This window comes from Culex pipiens, chromosome 2, assembly GCF_016801865.2.
Source record: "Culex pipiens pallens isolate TS chromosome 2, TS_CPP_V2, whole genome shotgun sequence".
NCBI lineage: Eukaryota > Metazoa > Arthropoda > Insecta > Diptera > Culicidae > Culex > Culex pipiens.
In genome coordinates, this window is record NC_068938.1 from 76,460,135 (window position 1) to 76,479,242 (window position 19,108).

At 38.7% G+C, this 19,108-nt stretch overlaps 1 protein-coding gene across 3 annotated transcripts in view; it reads left to right on the forward strand.

The window, feature by feature from the left end:
• The window catches only part of LOC120413529 (laminin subunit alpha-1), a 250,607-nt gene that overhangs the window by 116,196 nt on the left and 115,303 nt on the right, over nucleotides 1-19,108 (forward strand). The gene's annotated exons all lie outside the window — the stretch shown is intronic.

Below are 19,108 nucleotides of genomic sequence, written 5' to 3' on the forward strand. Positions count from 1 at the left end.
AGGTTCCTACAATGATGCAAGGTTAGGAGGACACTCCGCGGATCGATGCTTCGGGGTGGGTTCCCGAGCCAATCATTTCAACCGGTGGGCGGTTGCCTGTCCGGAGGTTCCGAACAGATGCACCGGGCGTGACTCGTGTATTCAGAGAGATGAATTGGCCGAGTGCTTCGGATGAAAGGTTTATTTTTGTCGTGTTGTGAAGAAAAATGTTCGGCAGGGTTTACAAAACGCTTTCTGTCAGAAGGTTACCTTCGAGTGTATTTGCCTTGACAACTGTATCAATGTAAACAATGCAGAAGGTGAGCATCTGTCAACTTCAATACCTATTTTTAAACGGTTTGGAAACCCCTGAATTGTTAGGCAGCCTCCAGCTGCAAGGTCCCACCGTGGACTGACGAGATTAATTTTATTGTTATCGTTATTAGCCTTTACGCAGATTACAATTTATTGATTATGAAGTTATTAAATCATGCCGCTATACACGCGGCAAGGTACCTAGTAGCGCAAGATGCGTTTAGTGTTTAACTTTACACGCCGTTGAAAAAAGTAGGTGGCAGTCCCCACTGCAAGGGGTTCCACCCCGGGGTGCCCCGGAGCTGGACACGCGTGAAGTAGCCCATCTTGATGCAGCTGGTTGGCCACCGCGTTCAGGGTAGAGCTGGGTCTAGAAGTAGTTCAACGTGGTGACTAGACAGTTGTTGAAACCCGACGTTCTAGCTCTAGCTCTCGAACTTGAAACTGCGCAGATCTGCGGGAGATCTCGGTCGTGATCAATTTGTAATTGTGGGGTCGGCCTGGACCCGAACTGACCACAGAGAGGTCCACGAAGCCGCGTTGACGGGGTGTTTGCTCCGGTTGCCCCCAGCTGCGCATGTGTCGGGGCCCGGGTCAGTTCACTTTCAATCAACGCACAATTATGGGCCCGCCGAGTTCGATCCCGGCGGGTGGGGACGTCCGAACGGGACTTGGGTTGGGTCGGGATTGGAATCTCTGACTCGGAGTTTTGGATAGACGCGTGCGCGGGGTGTTTTTCCGCTTTTTAATTTTAGCCAGTGTATTTAAATTGATCTTGATGAGGTGCGTATAGCAAAGCGGAACGCGGCATGGAAGTTTGAGCAAATATTTTTGCAGACCACGACGGGTGCAGGTATTTGTTTACTTATTGACTCAAGGTAGGGCACGTGCTGGGACCTGGGGTTATTTTATCTCAAGGTGCGTTGCGTTATTGGGTGGTAATTTCTGTAATTGGTTCAGATTTATTTATACTAACTTCAAATTTATCAAGACTTGAGAGCAGACATTGGAGAAGTTAACTCTCTGTTTCAGTTCTTGCATTAAACGACACTCAATTAAATCGTGTTCATAAAGATGCTATCTCGCTCCATCAACCATCGATAACTAATGTTCTGTCCAAGTCAAGCCCGCAGTCGATTCTTCATCGTTTGCAGAATCATGTCAACACCATTTCGCAATACATGTTGGAATTCTTTGGCGAAATCGTTCTCCCTTGGAGCACCGTCATGAAATGTCGCATTACATAAACTGCTCGACGCATCATCAGACATCTCGCCGACTGATCGATCGACGTGAAAATGCAAAGTGCCGTTTGAAGTCCTGTGCGTAGAGTTGATTCATAACTTGGTTAGGGGACTACAGAAGACGAAACTGAATGGCACCTGGCGAGCGTTAGCGGCTAACGGCAGATTTTGACAGATCGTGGGTAAGTTGCCGCACGCAATGCAGACACCCACCGCGGGATTGGCCACCTTCGGTACCACCGCTGTGACTGCAATCACGGCACGAACCATCAGGTCGAAGAGGCGCATTAGAGAGGGTTTAGATTGCAGCCATGATTTGGGTTCAGCGGACGGCTTTCGGATCAATAAATCAAAAGTGTAGCATTTGAAGCCGTTCGAGGTTCGACCGGGGGAGGACATTTATAACCGGCCAGCGCGAACATCGTGTTACGAAATGGCAAACCGTTTGTTTTGGGCTATGATAGTGATCTTGAACCTCGATCTTGGTGCAGTTTGCGAGAGTTGCAGAACACACACGACGACGCTAGCGTACGCTACCTGTGGGATTATCGCCGGCCCATCATCGTAGAAGACGACATCGCTGGCATTCGAAATCGTGCCAATTGGGATTTGGCCTGGCGAATACAAATCATTCGCGCGAGACGTTTTCGCGATCCCTTGAGGCCTCTTGACACCCCGGCTTGGTAGTCTGCGTGGCTTCAACGACGAATATGCACGTTGATTTACACACTTTTCTCGGGGCCCCGGCGGCCACCTGTCAACTCGGCGAAGCCAGCAACGTCTCCATGAAGACGGACTCTGAGTAGAGATGCTCTCTTAACGCAGCAATCAGATTGAAGTTTGACTAAGAAAGTTTGTTCTGGCAACTGCCACAACAGAGCGCAACCCCGACGAAACGCTGAACTGCATCGCGCTGATGCTGATTGATGATGCACTGGGATGTCCGATGGCTGAGATCGCTGCGAGCGAGAGGGTTCATTTGCATATTCAAATTAATTACGCGGACGACGACGACGACCGGGACGTTCCGGATCGGGGAGTTTGTCACCGAAAATAAATAATGATAATAACGAGGGCATTGACTTGCGGTGCAATTTCGCCGTGGCAAGGGTGGAAAAGCATCATGCACAGGGTGAAATTTGAGCTGGCAAACAAGTTGTGGGTTCGTTTGATGTCTTGAAAGATTGAAGAAATGATTATTGGGAATTAGTTCTATTTGGCCTTTTAACATTTATTTTGATTGAACATATCCGAACTATATCCAGTCTAGCTATTAATTTTACCAATGAAAGAAACTTTTCAGTCATAAATTAATATAATTTAATTAATTATTTTATTTTGTAAATTTACGATTCAGACGATGCTTAAATCAAGAACGATTTTTTTTTAATTTGATTGAATAGAAATGTCGCAGTTTGTTAAAGGAAAATTTCTCTGGATCATTAGTTGCAAAGATATTTGCATTAGAAAATGGGGGGCTGTTTGGGTGAGTCCTAGAAAACATGATTTTTTGAACAATTTTGCTGTTTCCTTTTCTTTTGTCCGCTGATTTTTTTTTTTGTAACCGGACACTCTGTACCTACATTATTTTTAATAATCGAAAAACTGATTTTTTTATCAATTCAAACTTTGAGTGGCAATATCTTGATAACAACATATATTTTAAAATTTTGATTTACTTTTCGATTCCAAATTCGATTTCACATTAAAAGTTGAAGACAATTTAGTTTTTCAAAAATATCGTATTTGGCATTGACTCATGGCTCAAAAAATGCAGGTTTTCTTATACGATTTCAAATGCTACTTCAGAAGTTGATCGACTTGCATACAAAAGTTCAATTATAGAGTTTTTTATTGAATAGGTACAATAAACATATTTATCACAATAGCTTATGGATAAATATCCCCTGAAACTACTTAAATGGAAATGTGGATTTTGGGAAATTGATTATTGGAGAATAAAGTGCATTTAAAATGGGATTTTTGCGTGTACCTTTTTTAATAGTTTCCATAAGGCCATTGCAAATATTATTCAAAGTTCATGTAGTTCCCTCTCTTCAAAATTGGTCCGAAAAATCATGGCAAAAAAAAACATTTTTTCAAAAAACTTATTTTTTTTCATTACAATAGAAGTTTAATTAACTGAAAACAATCTAAAATACATTTTCTGCATTGATAATCATATTCAGCATGTATGGGCTCGTTCACCCAAAATTCAGAATCGAGATAATCGTTCTCTCAAAATTTATTGAGGGCTCAGTGCCAAAATCGATAGAATAATGGTACCAACTCACACCATCATAACAAATGAGTTCATTCGTTAGTTGAATCAATAAATCTCCAACAAGTGTCATACATCGACTTCTGACTTCTCCATGGTCACCAAGCTGTGGTAGCCGAGGCAGCTAAGTCATTGGATTGGTTTGTCAAAGGTCTCTGGTTCGATTCCCGTTGTCGACACTTTTGGTTTTTTGTTTGACGGATGAACTTTTTTTGCAAATGAACCTCGAGAGAATAGTTCTATCGCCCATCTCGAGCTGTGTTCTCTGCGTCCGTGAATGGTACCACTATTCTCTCGACTCGAGACCATCATTCTCTCGGACTAGCGCTGCCAGTTTTGGGTGTTTAAATACGTTTAGAATGTTTATGTAACTCTGTTGTGCAACACCGCAAAAACTTTTTTTTCGCAAAGAATGAAATGTTCGTCAATACTTAAATATTTTGAAAACTAATGATTGTTTTCATTAAAATTTTGAAATTAGTTTTTTTTTCATTCGTTTGAAATTTGTTCCAAAAAATCAGAAAGTTAAAATAAATGGGTAACTCTCTACCAACTCACACGAAATCGGAAAAAGTTGCCCGACCCCTCTTCGACTTGCGTGAAACTTTGTCCTAAGGGGTAACTTTTGTCCCTGATCACGAATCCGAGGTCCGTTTTTTGATATCTCGTGACGGAGGGACGGTACGACCCCTTCCATTTTTGAACATGCCAAAAAAGAGGTGTTTTTCAATAAATTGCAGCCTGAAACGGTGATGAGATAGAAATTTGGTGTCAAAGTGACTTTTATGTAAAATTAGACGCCCGATTTGATGGCGTACTCAGAATTCTGAAAAAAAACGTATTTTTCATCGAAAAAAACTAAAAAAGTTTTAAAAACTCTCCCATTTTCCGTTACTCGACTGTAAAAATTTTTGGAACATGTCATTTTAAGGGAAATTTAATGTTGTTTTCGAATCTACACTGACCCAGAAGGGTAATTTTTTCATTTAGAACAAAATTTTTGTTTTTAAATTTCGTGTTTTTTCTAACTTTGCAGGGTTAGTTTTTAGAGTGTAATAATGTTCTACAAAGTTGTAGAGCAGACAATTACAAAATTTTTTGTAAATATACATAAGGGGTTTGCTTATAAACATCACGAATTATCGCGATTTTACGAAAAAAAGTTTTGAAAAAGTTGGTCGACGTCGATCATGGCCGATCGGGCGTCTTATTTTACATAAAAGTTTCTTTGAAACCAACATTTTATCTCATCACCGTTTCAGGCTGCAAATTATTGAAAAACACCTCTTTTTTGGCATGTTCAAAAATGGAAGGGGTAGTACCGTCCCTCCGTCACGAGATATCAAAAAACGGACCTCGGATTCGTGATCAGGGACAAAGACCAAGATTCACGCAAATCGCAGAGGGGTCGGGGCAACTGCTGTGTGAGTTGGCGGAGAATCACCCCTATGAATTTGGAGATTTATTTAAATTGTGTTTTAAAAATCTGAAATAATTTCATATTTACAAACTTATTTTACCTTCTCCTAGTGGAAAATTGTTCAAAGAATTGTTCAATTTGTGAAGTTTGAAATAATGCCTTTCATCAAAATTTTCTTAATTATAGTTAACTAACTTTTTAAACTTTTCAATATTTTATGAAAAGTTTTTCTGAGGTTCTTTGAACACTTCTCTACCACGGTCAGTATGATCCCATATCGTTCCGTACGTTTTTAATTTGTACTCTTCATTTTGCGGAAAAATCTCAAACTTATCAAAGTCACCCCGGCTATCAAAGTCACCTTGTTTACGGTATTCATAAGAACTCAGGTAATAGTTGTCCGATCTGTAAGGTCCAAAAAACAAAACGAAGATTATTTTTTCGCTTCATTTTGTTACTTATTCATTCTTAAAATGTGTGTACCCAAACTTTAAGAAACATTCTGTACCAATAGTTTTTTAGTGAGTTTATGATACTTCAGTTTCTGTAAATTTCAGGGTACATAGTAAAAAAAAATATCTAAATTTGGAAGGTGTAATTTAGGAAGCCTCTTTAATGATGTAATTTTACATCAATTTAGACTGAAAAAGTGACATTACACCAGAAAAGTAGTAAAAAAACAAATTTTCAGAAGTAAAATTGCACATTTTCTCTGACATAAAAGATGTACCCCTTCCCAGATGTAATATTACCATGAGTTTTTTAACGGGTAGGAAACATTGAAAACTAATGAATGTTACTGCAAAATTTGTTGTCACAGTTCTTGGAAAATTGAGACAATAAAAATGTCACTTGAAAATTAATTTAAGGCTTATAGTTAAACAAACGTGCTAACTTTATGCGATACAAATAACCATCAATCAACTAGCTAAACACGGCCTTGTTTAAAGTGTAAACGATCTTGTTAACACGTTTTTTGCATTGTTTATTTTGCAGTCTCACTTCAGGCCCCAGCACCTAGCACCCCATAAACTGCAAAACCTTTATTTTTCGCGAACCAATTTGCAGCCACATTAGGATGCACGAGGGTTCCAACCGGTCCGACCATCCATCCCCTGGCGGTTGATTTATTTTCTTTTTACACCTTGCTACCAGCGGGTAAATATTGAATCATTACTTTTGCAAACGCGAATAAACGGCTTCCGCCAGTTCTCTCCATGGAGGGGGGAATAATAAACAGTTTCTTCTTCTGTGGGGGGAACGCCTTTTCGATTTTTTTTCTCGACGCACAACTATGTAGATCTCATCGAAGCTGTTTTTCCCCAGCTGGAAGTTCTCAAATAAATTTTCTCGCTGAAAACCCCTCTGAGGGCAGTTGTGGTGGGTTCGTCCTCCTTCGATCTGCCGTCTGGGGATTGGGTGGTAGTAGGTAGTACTCGAGCGTAACGAGAAATATTTGCATTTCCGCGGATCTGTGGTGCAATTAGTTTTAGGTCTAAGTCTGGACTGGTACAAAGTGAGAAATTATGTGCGATAAGATAGCAGACAAGCGTGCGTCGGGTTGAGCACTTGAATGTGATGGTTTTAGGGCAGCAATTTAGTTCTGGTTTGTATTGCAACCTTGTGATGATATCATGGAAGAAATTGCTCTATATTTTTGGAAAAATCTAACGTTTTTTATAATAATCGAGATTTAGGACAAATCTGGACAGATGGAATGATCTGGAAAAAATGCAAGAAACAAAAGCGAATGATTTTCGGTATTTTAGTACATTCTTTTATTTAGAATGGAATAAAAAGTCATTAAACGCTTCTGCTTCGTCTGAATATTAATGAATCGACAGAATTGAATTTTAGTTAATTTCAGCCAAAAAAAATTTTAAATTTCAGGTGTAAATAGTATGGAAGTTGTGAATATGGTTTAGTGGTTTCTAGTGCACAAGGTCGGAGCTGGTACCGACTACACAATTTGATTCCAAGAACAAATTTATGCTGCACGATATGATCTCTGCAAACAAATTAGTCACCTTGTACAAATTATCGGCGGCACTGGCGAGACCTCTTCAAAAAGTCCGTGTTTGTGTTGTCCCCAACTGCAAACATCTCGTTCGATACCACACACGGCGTTGACCATCATATCCAATCAGTATCTCCATCGGCATGTCCGTCCACATCTGCCAACCATCCGTGATAAACCTATAGCACATGCGCCGCTTGTGTACAGAAAACTAATTGCCGGAGACCCCTCATCGGCTGCTCAACGGGCCGCGACTGTTTCAATATCCAACGGTGAAGGTCGCAGAAGTTGTCGTTTTTCAGTAATTTTTCGTAGAAAATCGATGCAGGTGTCCCCAAAGTGTGTCCAGTTGCAACAGACGATGTGATTTCTTGGTAACTTCAATTCTTCGTGTAAACGTTGATTCTTTGTTAGCTTAGGGGCTACTTGTTCAGCAAACTTGAGTATCGACCACAGTGACCCTCGACTTTTGATCAAATGTTTGTCTTATGCCCAAGAAGAGTTGTTTAATGTTTTAAGCTTGACATTTCGTAATTTGCTGCTATTTGTTGGATGATTCAGATACCTACATCCAAATTTTGATATTTAAACATAAACAGTCAAATCGACGCTGTCGTGCTCACTTGTCGCACATCGCTTTTTGAAGTTACTAGAAAAACGCGTTTTAATGTTTGACCTTGAATAAACAAAAACGAGAGCATGCAATGTAAACAATAACAAACGCGTTTTGTTGGTTGACCATTCAGTGCATTGTCCTGAAGTTTGGTTGAATTTGGTTGCTGGAGTCCCGAGTTATAATTATAGATGTTTACGGTAGTCGAGCTCGTACTTGTGTCAAACGTGTTCTAACCTGAAATCCCTTTGACGCATTTGCATAAATTTTCAGGGTGTGTCAAGATAGCACGACAAGATTGAAACTTCTTTCATATGAAAAGTGACAAAAATGCACGGAGTTTTTTTCGGTTTTTATTGAATATCTCAGGATTGAAATCGAATTTTGGGGATCTGTGAAGGTCAAAAGGTGAGGCATTGTTAGCTGCACAAAATGGCGTTCTCAACTAAATTTGGCCCAAAATGCACGTGAGACAAGATAGCACGACAGAGATGAAATGCTTATTTTCGATACTTTTTGAGCCTATCTCATTCCCATTTTGAGTTTTTCGTTGCAGTGTAATCAATAGAACCAACTTTCCGCAAAATAATCACACAACTCAAAGTAAACATCCCACGGCTCCACCATGTCTGGCACAAAACCCATTTCATTGCAGTTTGTGTGTGTGTGTTTGCACAAATACACAGACTCAGCTCTGCAAAGTCGTTTTTATTGCATTATGGTGATGGTAATTATTACGTTTTCCCAGCCGCGAGTCTGTTTGCTGAACGAGGATCAAAGGAATTTTTATGGCGGAGATAATTTTAAACAATTCCCAATTCCGTTTACTTGCGGAACTGGTCTTGAAGCTTTGTTTACTCAGCTCAAGACGGCACACACTGACGCGCGCGTATAAATCGCCACTGTCACCTTCTTGCTGTCTCTTTCCCAGCTCCGGTACTCGCGGTACTCGCAAGTGAAAAACGACTTATAAAACATAATTTCACATTAAAATACGCCCATAAATTACCATCCGGAATTTATTGCCCGGTTATTCGCCAAGCGCTCGCGAAACCATTAGACCGGACTTGTCCGGGATGACACTAAGTCTTCTTCGCGCGCAGTCAAGTACAGGTCGATGCAGGTTGACTGGCGAAAACGGCAGACAGATTGCCTGACTTACTAGTCTTGTGAAGAGCAGCCGCGTGGTATTTGAAGCATGCGCTCGCCGGTGAAAATATCTCCTGAAGTCTGGCTGGGTACCGGGTCGTGCAGAAATTACTGCTTGGTTGAGGATGAGTTCAGCGCGGGGCCCAGTATGTACTTCTGAATGACGTCATTTCTGAATGAGCCCAGCTTTGTCGGAGCAGGAATTTAAATGAGATATCAAGACGTAAGACGTGAAACATATTAGTCGGCCTTTGTGAAATCATGACAATTTGAGAACAAATGAATTGAATTGCATTCTCGTATCCTTATTTTGCTTGTGTTCGAACAATATTGTTTTTCGATACAGTCATCCCTCATATTCGGAACAGTTTACAGATCGGCCAATGTTCGAAAAATCATAGCAAATCGATAATTGAACTTAATGATTCGCTTTTACCTTCATTTGAAAGCTTTTCTTGCGATGTTTCGAATGCTGTATCGAACATCTGCAAATTTTAACTTTTATATCAAGTTTTTGAAGAAAAACTTTGACCCTTGAAATCCACAAATTCGGAACACTTTTTTCTTACGGATGTAAACAAACTTTGGATCTCTCCAGGAGTACATATTTGTAACAAAAAAAAAAAAATGACTTCACACACTGAAACCAGTGAAACTCAAGCTTAGTGATGTTTTATCCATGGTCTGATAACTTTTTTGTGTGAACATATCAGTTAAATTCAGGTGTTCCACAATTGTGGGAGGCACAATAACATCCCACAATTATGGAACAGGCCATTTGGAGGCAGTGTTTTGATGCTATGGATAAAATAGTCTTGAAATTAAGTTTTTTGTTTAAAAAGTACTACTTTTACTAGTGAAATAGCAAGAGAATGTCCAAATAAAGGTCCTAAAAATAGTAGGGTCGAGAGAAAAGCTGCATTTGGCGTGCTATTGACAATTTATCACAAAAGTGTTCCGAATTTGTGGGTGTTCCGAATATGTGGGATGACTGTACGGGATATTATAAAATTTTCTTTATATCAATACTAAAAAAAACATCACGAGAAATAATTTTCAGATCGACAATATCAAAGCTATCCTTCCGTTTAAAATGCAAATTTATGTTAATGTGGTTGTTCGTGATGTTTATGTTGTATTCTGGATTGCCTCTGTACACACAGAATAAAAAGTCATGGTACAGTTTGGAGTCGAATGTCCGTAGTTCGATTATCCGAAGGTTAATCCCAAAACCCGTTGACTTCGGATAATCGAATCATGAACATTTTTTTAAAATAAAGTTCTGCGACACAATTTCAGTCAATTTTGAAAAGTTTATTGCCAATAAATGTTTTTTTTTATCAATATCAATATCTTCGATTTAAAAATTTTAAATCACTTTAGCTTACTGTAGTTTATGGGTCATACTTAAGTTCAACAATCATAAAAAAATCAAAAACAAAACAATTTTTTTGTGATTCGATTGTCCGAAGTGAAATTATTCCAAGGAATTCGGATAATCGAGTCTGGACTGTAACGATTTCAAGAAATGTTACTTATTAACCTTTAAAATACTGAAAAATTGAATGTATCATGAGTAAATCATTGGCGTGCCAAGGCTCTGACAGAAGAGGCAACCGTATGGAATATTTTTTGATCACGGTATTAGTGAACGTCCCTGGACAATCATAAATTATTTTCATAATGCCTTAAATATTGGCTATTGCATCGTATTATATATAAACTGCATAAAAACTGCCTTAAAAGCATCTATTTTGCCATACAAGCTACAGTTTTGAAGGAAATCAAATCTGGATCTTGCGGTGTAAACTTTCCATTTTTAGCATAATTAACATGAGTAATTTATAAAACAAACTACTTTCATAATAATTTTTCTGATTAATAACCTTAGAACCATCATCCATTCTGATAAATTTGAATAATTGTCTAAGTTTAATAGAACATAATCGATTCTGCATGGTAAATCGCCATCCTCTCGATAATTGATAACTGAATCTGGTGCTGGCCCGTTGGTTCGTTCAGCACGACCTGCTGCGCTCGAACCCTGAACAAGTTGCCCGTTTCTACCCCATCCTACTCCCATCTCCCACCTACCATCCAGCATCCGACTGCGGGATAGTTTAAATAATTTATTGCCACTAGATCATGATTTTCAATTAAATGAATTGAAATTAGCCATTTTCAAGCATAATATTTACATACATTTTTCACAGCACGACCAGCGCACAGACAACAGGCACGCGTTGAGTTGGTCAAGTTCCGTGGGTTCAGGTTTCCCATTCAACTCTGTCGGATCGATTGGACTGGAGGGGCTGTCCAGCCGGCCTATAGGCTAATCCAAATTGGTTCTGGTGCGTCGTTCGGTGAAAGGAAATTGGACGCGTGGATTTCCGCGAGAAATCTTTGAAACCTATTTATAATAATTTATGTCGATCGGTCCGGTGATCCGCGATACTTTGTTTCAACGAGCTTGGCCGCACGGTCATAACTAAGCCCGCGTTCACTGCTGGGGGTGGTCATGATGCAGTTTGGCGCAATTGGTGCAACTTGCAAGCCTTGTTTGAAGGTTAGACGTCGTTGAATGGACGCCCCCGGCCACGGCGAGATCAGAATTTTGAAACTAACCGCAAAGGAAAGGCAATTTGAGGTGCACTTTTCATTGGGGCTTTTGACGTAACTCAACCCAGTTTTACAAATGATTTTTTTTTTCGCAATAACTTCTTCCACAAGCCTTTTTGAAAAATGAATCCCGATTTTTACTAGCTGCAAAGGGGAAGCAATAGTTAACGAAAGGTGGCCAAATCAAATAACTCATTGTGTGTGGGGGAGAGAATTGCCCTTTTGGGAGGCGAGGGAGGTGAATGAAACAACAAGAGCAAACAAGATTTTATGCGATCGATGTTCTGAAGTACGTCGTCCGTCGTAATGAATGGAGTGAGGCCGGTCTTTGTGAGAAAACTCACCGTGCCGCGGAAGATCATGCCCGTTCGAAGTTGTTGCTGTTGTTTATACAGGTCATGCTGGAACGATTCCCAGATGTACCAGTGGTGGAGTTTTACTTTACATCTGTTGCTTTTTTCCTCAGCATAAAGAAAAAAAAATAGATTTTTTGCTCACTATCATTATCATTATCATTATCATTATCATTATCATTATCATTATCATTATCATTATCATTATCATTATCATTATCATTATCATTATCATTATCATTATCATTATCATTATCATTATCATTATCATTATCATTATCATTATCATTATCATTATCATTATCATTATCATTATCATTATCATTATCATTATCATTATCATTATCATTATCATTATCATTATCATTATCATTATCATTATCATTATCATTATCATTATCATTATCATTATCATTATCATTATCATTATCATTATCATTATCATTATCATTATCATTATCATTATCATTATCATTATCATTATCATTATCATTATCATTATCATTATCATTATCATTATCATTATCATTATCATTATCATTATCATTATCATTATCATTATCATTATCATTATCATTATCATTATCATTATCATTATCATTATCATTATCATTATCATTATCATTATCATTATCATTATCATTATCATTATCATTATCATTATCATTATCATTATCATTATCATTATCATTATCATTATCATTATCATTATCATTATCATTATCATTATCATTATCATTATCATTATCATTATCATTATCATTATCATTATCATTATCATTATCATTATCATTATCATTATCATTATCATTATCATTATCATTATCATTATCATTATCATTATCATTATCATTATCATTATCATTATCATTATCATTATCATTATCATTATCATTATCATTATCATTATCATTATCATTATCATTATCATTATCATTATCATTATCATTATCATTATCATTATCATTATCATTATCATTATCATTATCATTATCATTATCATTATCATTATCATTATCATTATCATTATCATTATCATTATCATTATCATTATCATTATCATTATCATTATCATTATCATTATCATTATCATTATCATTATCATTATCATTATCATTATCATTATCATTATCATTATCATTATCATTATCATTATCATTATCATTATCATTATCATTATCATTATCATTATCATTATCATTATCATTATCATTATCCACGATGTTCTATCTACTCCACAATGTTTTTTGAAGATTCGGTTTAGACGATTAAAATTCTGATTTTTTTGGAAAATGAGTGTTTCTTAGTATCTTTTAATCATCCCTCATTTTTCATCTTTGAATATCTCAGAAACTATTTGGTCGATTATTTAAAGAAAATAAACTTAATTTAGCTCGTTCAATAAAATTGATTTCAACATAGTAAAATAAAAGCTTATATTTGTATATGTTTAAATATTAGTGATTAAAGTCGAAAAGTCAACATTTTTTAAATGTTGAAAATTTAATTTAGTTTAAGTTAAACACAGGACGTTTCAGCAAAAAGAAAAAATATAATCCTAAGAATACTTTGATAACAAATCAAAGTATGCATTCTAAAATTAAATTTCCAGAAATGTTTGTTCGTCTTATTCTACATCCTAACATAATCATGTAAAATTCAACACAGCACGCCACTGCCCACCAATTTCCCCAACTTGTACTACAGATTGAATTTGGCGTTTGCCAACGCTGCTGGGACCTTGGGGCAGAACTTTTCCACACTTGGCGGCGGCAGATCCAGCGAAGTGGGTCATGTTTATTTATGGCGATTGCGCGGGACGCAATCCGGTTTTCCTCCCGAACTAGGAAGTAATAAAACTCCAAACTCGGCACTCTTTATGTAACGCCGCCCATGATGGATAAACTATATGCGGCCCAATTGCAAACTGGTTGACCCCCCGCGTCAGAATGAAAGTATTTGGAGGTTAGGTTAGGTGATGGATCAAGAAGAAACAAAAACAAAAATGAATTCATTAGTCCCGTGGAGCCAAATTGGTTCCTCTCATCCATCAGCGCGCCCCCATAACCGAGCAGGACCGCCGTATTGACGGGTTCAGAGAGCTACAACTCTATCAGCTGGGAAGTTGCCCTGCGGTCACTTCTTCAACATACTGGTTGTACACGGGGACCGGTTTTCCCTGGCGCGCGGCGCGATGTTCAAGCGTTTCGTGACGTGGCCGAGACTTGATGTCCAGCCCGTCGCAGGGAACTAGGGTGGTCCAGATTCCACGCGGACGGAACGGACGGCACTTATTGTACTTTACATTCCATTAGCGCCGAGCTGTGAAATACCGACGGGGTCGGCCGAGCGATGGACATGAACGCGCTGTGCAGAACGTTACATCCGGCGATGCACGCACTTCGTCAAGGTTGTACCTCCTTGCCCAACAGCAAATTCATTCGATTTGCTTGACATTTCACTGTCTTATTACTGAATTTGGTTAGATTAACTGCACTGACCAACATTGAATTTGTAAAGTGGCTCTACTGTTGATTGATGAGCTATGGCAAGCTAGCACTACTGTGACACCTCGGATAGTACACATCGCATAGTACCATGTACCAATCTGATGGGTAGATTGATTTATCCACATCGAGTCCCGTCGGCCGTTGCAAACGTTACCATCTTGATGCGATCAACGGGTTCTGGAACTACAACGCGATTAAGTGAAAGAAGAAGAAGAAGGATGAGAGGTCCAGCAACGTTTAGAATTAATATTATTCAATAAAATCCGCTAAGTCATTAACTCTTAATTGATTTATTATTAATTTTCTTCTCCAGCGGCTGATCTACAGCGCATCCTGGGGGGTCTCGCGATGGAAGTGCGGAAAAACATGGTCGATGATAAAGTTGTACTCTTTATTGCTTTTCTGATAATGAGCGCTGGTGATGGGTCGGGCGAGTCTTCAGTTGTACGTTGGAAGAAAATTAATTAGCTTGAAAAAATTACAGCCAAATACTAGCATCAATTGATTTTTTAAAACATCTAAGTATCGTTTGACAGTTCAGGGATATTGGTTTCAAAGTTCAAATTATTCAGAGTTCCTGTTTTGCGATTTTTGTTCTTCCTTGGTAAAATTTTGACCTGACTACGTCTCAAGGAGAAAATTGTTTATTATACAGTGGACTCTCTCGTTGTCGATATTAGAGGAACCGTCGAGATCAGAAGGTATCAAATTATAGAACGAAAAAGCAAAGCAAAATGTATTGACAGCTGGAGCAATCGAAGATCGACAACTCTAGTCAACTCAACTCAACTCAACTCAACTCAACTCAACTCAACTCAACTCAACTCAACTCAACTCAACTCAACTCAACTCAACTCAACTCAACTCAACTCAACTCAACTCAACTCAACTCAACTCAACTCAACTCAACTCAACTCAACTCAACTCAACTCAACTCAACTCAACTCAACTCAACTCAACTCAACTCAACTCAACTCAACTCAACTCAACTCAACTCAACTCAACTCAACTCAACTCAACTCAACTCAACTCAACTCAACTCAACTCAACTCAACTCAACTCAACTCAACTCAACTCAACTCAACTCAACTCAACTCAACTCAACTCAACTCAACTCAACTCAACTCAACTCAACTCAACTCAACTCAACTCAACTCAACTCAACTCAACTCAACTCAACTCAACTCAACTCAACTCAACTCAACTCAACTCAACTCAACTCAACTCAACTCAACTCAACTCAACTCAACTCAACTCAACTCAACTCAACTCAACTCAACTCAACTCAACTCAACTCAACTCAACTCAACTCAACTCAACTCAACTCAACTCAACTCAACTCAACTCAACTCAACTCAACTCAACTCAACTCAACTCAACTCAACTCAACTCAACTCAACTCAACTCAACTCAACTCAACTCAACTCAACTCAACTCAACTCAACTCAACTCAACTCAACTCAACTCAACTCAACTCAACTCAACTCAACTCAACTCAACTCAACTCAACTCAACTCAACTCAACTCAACTCAACTCAACTCAACTCAACTCAACTCAACTCAACTCAACTCAACTCAACTCAACTCAACTCAACTCAAATATGATTTTCAGGTTCAGTGCGGAAAATATTTGTTTGACGTTTACTGAGAGTGCTGCGGTGCTAAGGTTATATTACTCTTTGGTTAATAGTGAGTTTCTGATAATTTAAAAAGATTCTAATTGGCTGTCTTTCAAAATATGTTCGAAACACTTCACATTAAATATGAATCTAAAATAATTCAGTAATCCAGAAAAAAACTAAAATTTGGTGAAATATTTTCTTATAAAGCCAAATTGAACCACTTTCTTGATGCAAACACATGTGAAATTCGTTCTACACAGAAAAAAACCAACGAAAAGACAAAGCATTTCACAGGTTGTAAATGTCACCAGACAGTGTCCCGTGTCCTCACGACGACATGCCGACAGAGAGCGTGGAGTGGCGGTCCGGGGGAAACATTGCTTTGTGGACCACGTAATATCGCAAGTTTTACTAAACTGTCGTCGGTCGGTGTAGTTGTGTGTGTGTGTTATAATAAAAGTGTCTTTTAGTGACAGCACCGCAGCACATATGCAAATGAAGCGATTTACATAAACATTTGAAAGAACAATTGTCACTTGAGCCGACCGGCCAGCCTGCCAAGAGTTGGCTATGCTAACGAGCGGGGACCTGGAAAGGTAACATTTCAAGGGATTAGCTCCCCCCCTGGGGCAAGTGCGCAGAAATGTCAAGTGTACTTTCTGGTTCATTAGCATCTGTTGGGTTTGCACCACGAGAGCGATTAGATTGGCGGAAAGTTCGAGCTGAAATTTGCCTCTTGGGAAGTTGAACGTTTTTGGTTAGGAGTTGCACGAATTCCAACGGATCTAGATCGTGTGATTTTCAGTAGATTGCGCAACATGATTTATGGCTCAAAGCTTCTAGTTGAACCACACAAACGTGCTGCTGATAACCCAATTTTGAACTTCAGTTTTGAATATCTGCTACCAACTCAAATGAATGATGTTGTCCGACGCCTCCAGCAGAGCTCTATGAATCTAATTTTAATTAAATTACGCAGGCAATCCGAACCGTGCAGCAGCACTGTAAGGACAACTGCTCAAGCCCTCGCAGCAACAGATCAAGTACCGACGGCCAACGCATGTTTGTTCTGTGCCCAATGGGAGGAACCAGCAAACTGCACTTCTTCAGGGGTGCCAGATTGTAAACTGGCTGTTGGCAACATTTTAATCATTACTTGTAGAAGTAAAATTTGCACCTTTTTTTAGAAAGTAAATATAAGTTTCAAGAATCTATCTAAAATATTCGTTGAACTGGCACCCTTGAATAACGAATCTGCTTTTTAGCCATCGTCACCATCGTCTCCAGCGTTAGTATGCAACGCTCACACTAACACGCATACTCCTCCGTCAGATTCATTAGGCGCATAATTAATGCAAGACCACTTCTAATTAATTCCACTAGACAGCGAACAAATTCAGCACGAATCCGCGCACGTTTCCCGGCTCAGCGACTCAGACAGGGGGCGATCGCCCACGTGAGAGGAAGGAAACGGTGCTCCCGGACTCGACTCCCAGATTTCTTCTTGGACTTTCGATTTCTGCGAGCTGCGTCTGTCAGCCCAGCTCAACGTGCAACAAATCCGGGATCTGTAGTGCGTCAGCGTTGTGCGAGCTTGTCACAAATGAAGTTTAAGCTTGCCTTACTCTGCCATATTGACAAAGAATTCACAATTAATGTGGTATTTAAAACTCAAACACGAGTGAGGCAAGACAGCACAACTCCCGATGAGCTCCTGACTGCGATTCAACGTGATGACACGATGATCGCCTAAACCTTTAACCCATTTCTCTGGCCGACTACATCACAGGGAAGAAATATAAATCAATTCCTGCGAATGCCCCCGCGCCAGCGGCCGTCTGGAGCAGGGAGGACTAAGCGAATTGACATAATCCATGCGTATAATTTCAGTCACACTTTTGGTGGCCGAAAAATTCCATCAACATCACTCACCAGGAGCGAGCGAGGGTGGGTTGGAAGTGTTGGGCGGGATCTTCTAAAAATATCGGCCTTTTGGAGAAACCTGCGGGATCCTCGGTGAGTGCCACTGATGATCCGCCTTGAAGAAGCCGACATGAAACGGAGATTTTGCTGACACGGAAAAAAAATTTGAGGCAAAATTTTTAGAGTCGCTTCCAAAACTACCGATCTTCAGAGAACTGCCCTAAAACGCCTTATCCTTCTGGAGCTTTTCGTTCAGCGTTTGTTCCGTTTAATATCAATATTCAGTCTGCAAAGACGGTGTCTCTTTAAAGCAATATTATTGAAAAAAAAACTAACTTAATCCACTTAAGTGGTTGGAACCTTCCTCACTTTTTACAAACAGATCGCCTCAAATCTTCAATCTCTTAGAATGGCTACAAAAGTCATTCGATTACCTAAATAATGGTGGGTCTGATGAAGGATCGGAACATATATTACATACAGAAAAGTGAGATCCGGCTTATGATAAGTATATAAATATCACCTAAATGGTTGATCAGATGAAGGATTTGGACATAGTTTACATACAGATGACTTAGATCCGAGGCTTTTGAAAAGTACATAAATATCACTTAAGTGGTCATAACATAAGACAGGGATGTTAGAACTTCAATAAACCTTCAGTAAACATGGGGTGGGTCTCCAAAATTTTTATTTAACAAAGTTCATTTTCCGGGCATTATTATAGCTTTACCTCAGTGAGGAAGCAAAATATAATTAAAAAAAAAATAAAAAGACTCTCAAAAATATTTGAGAAAAAAAGAATCATTTTTAAATAATATAAAATTTTAAGAAACACGTTTGAATGCATTCAGCTCATTAAACTTTTCAAAGAACGACTCATGTTTGAAATAAAGGCAAAATAAGGAAAATATTACGATAAGAAAAATACTTTATTTTGAAAGAGTGGAATAAACTAGCAAAACATTACAAAAGCAAAAATGTATCTTGAAAAATTATTTCTTTCAAATTGGTTTGATTTTTGCTTTTTTTCATTTGCTAATGCTTAATGAAAGAATGGGAT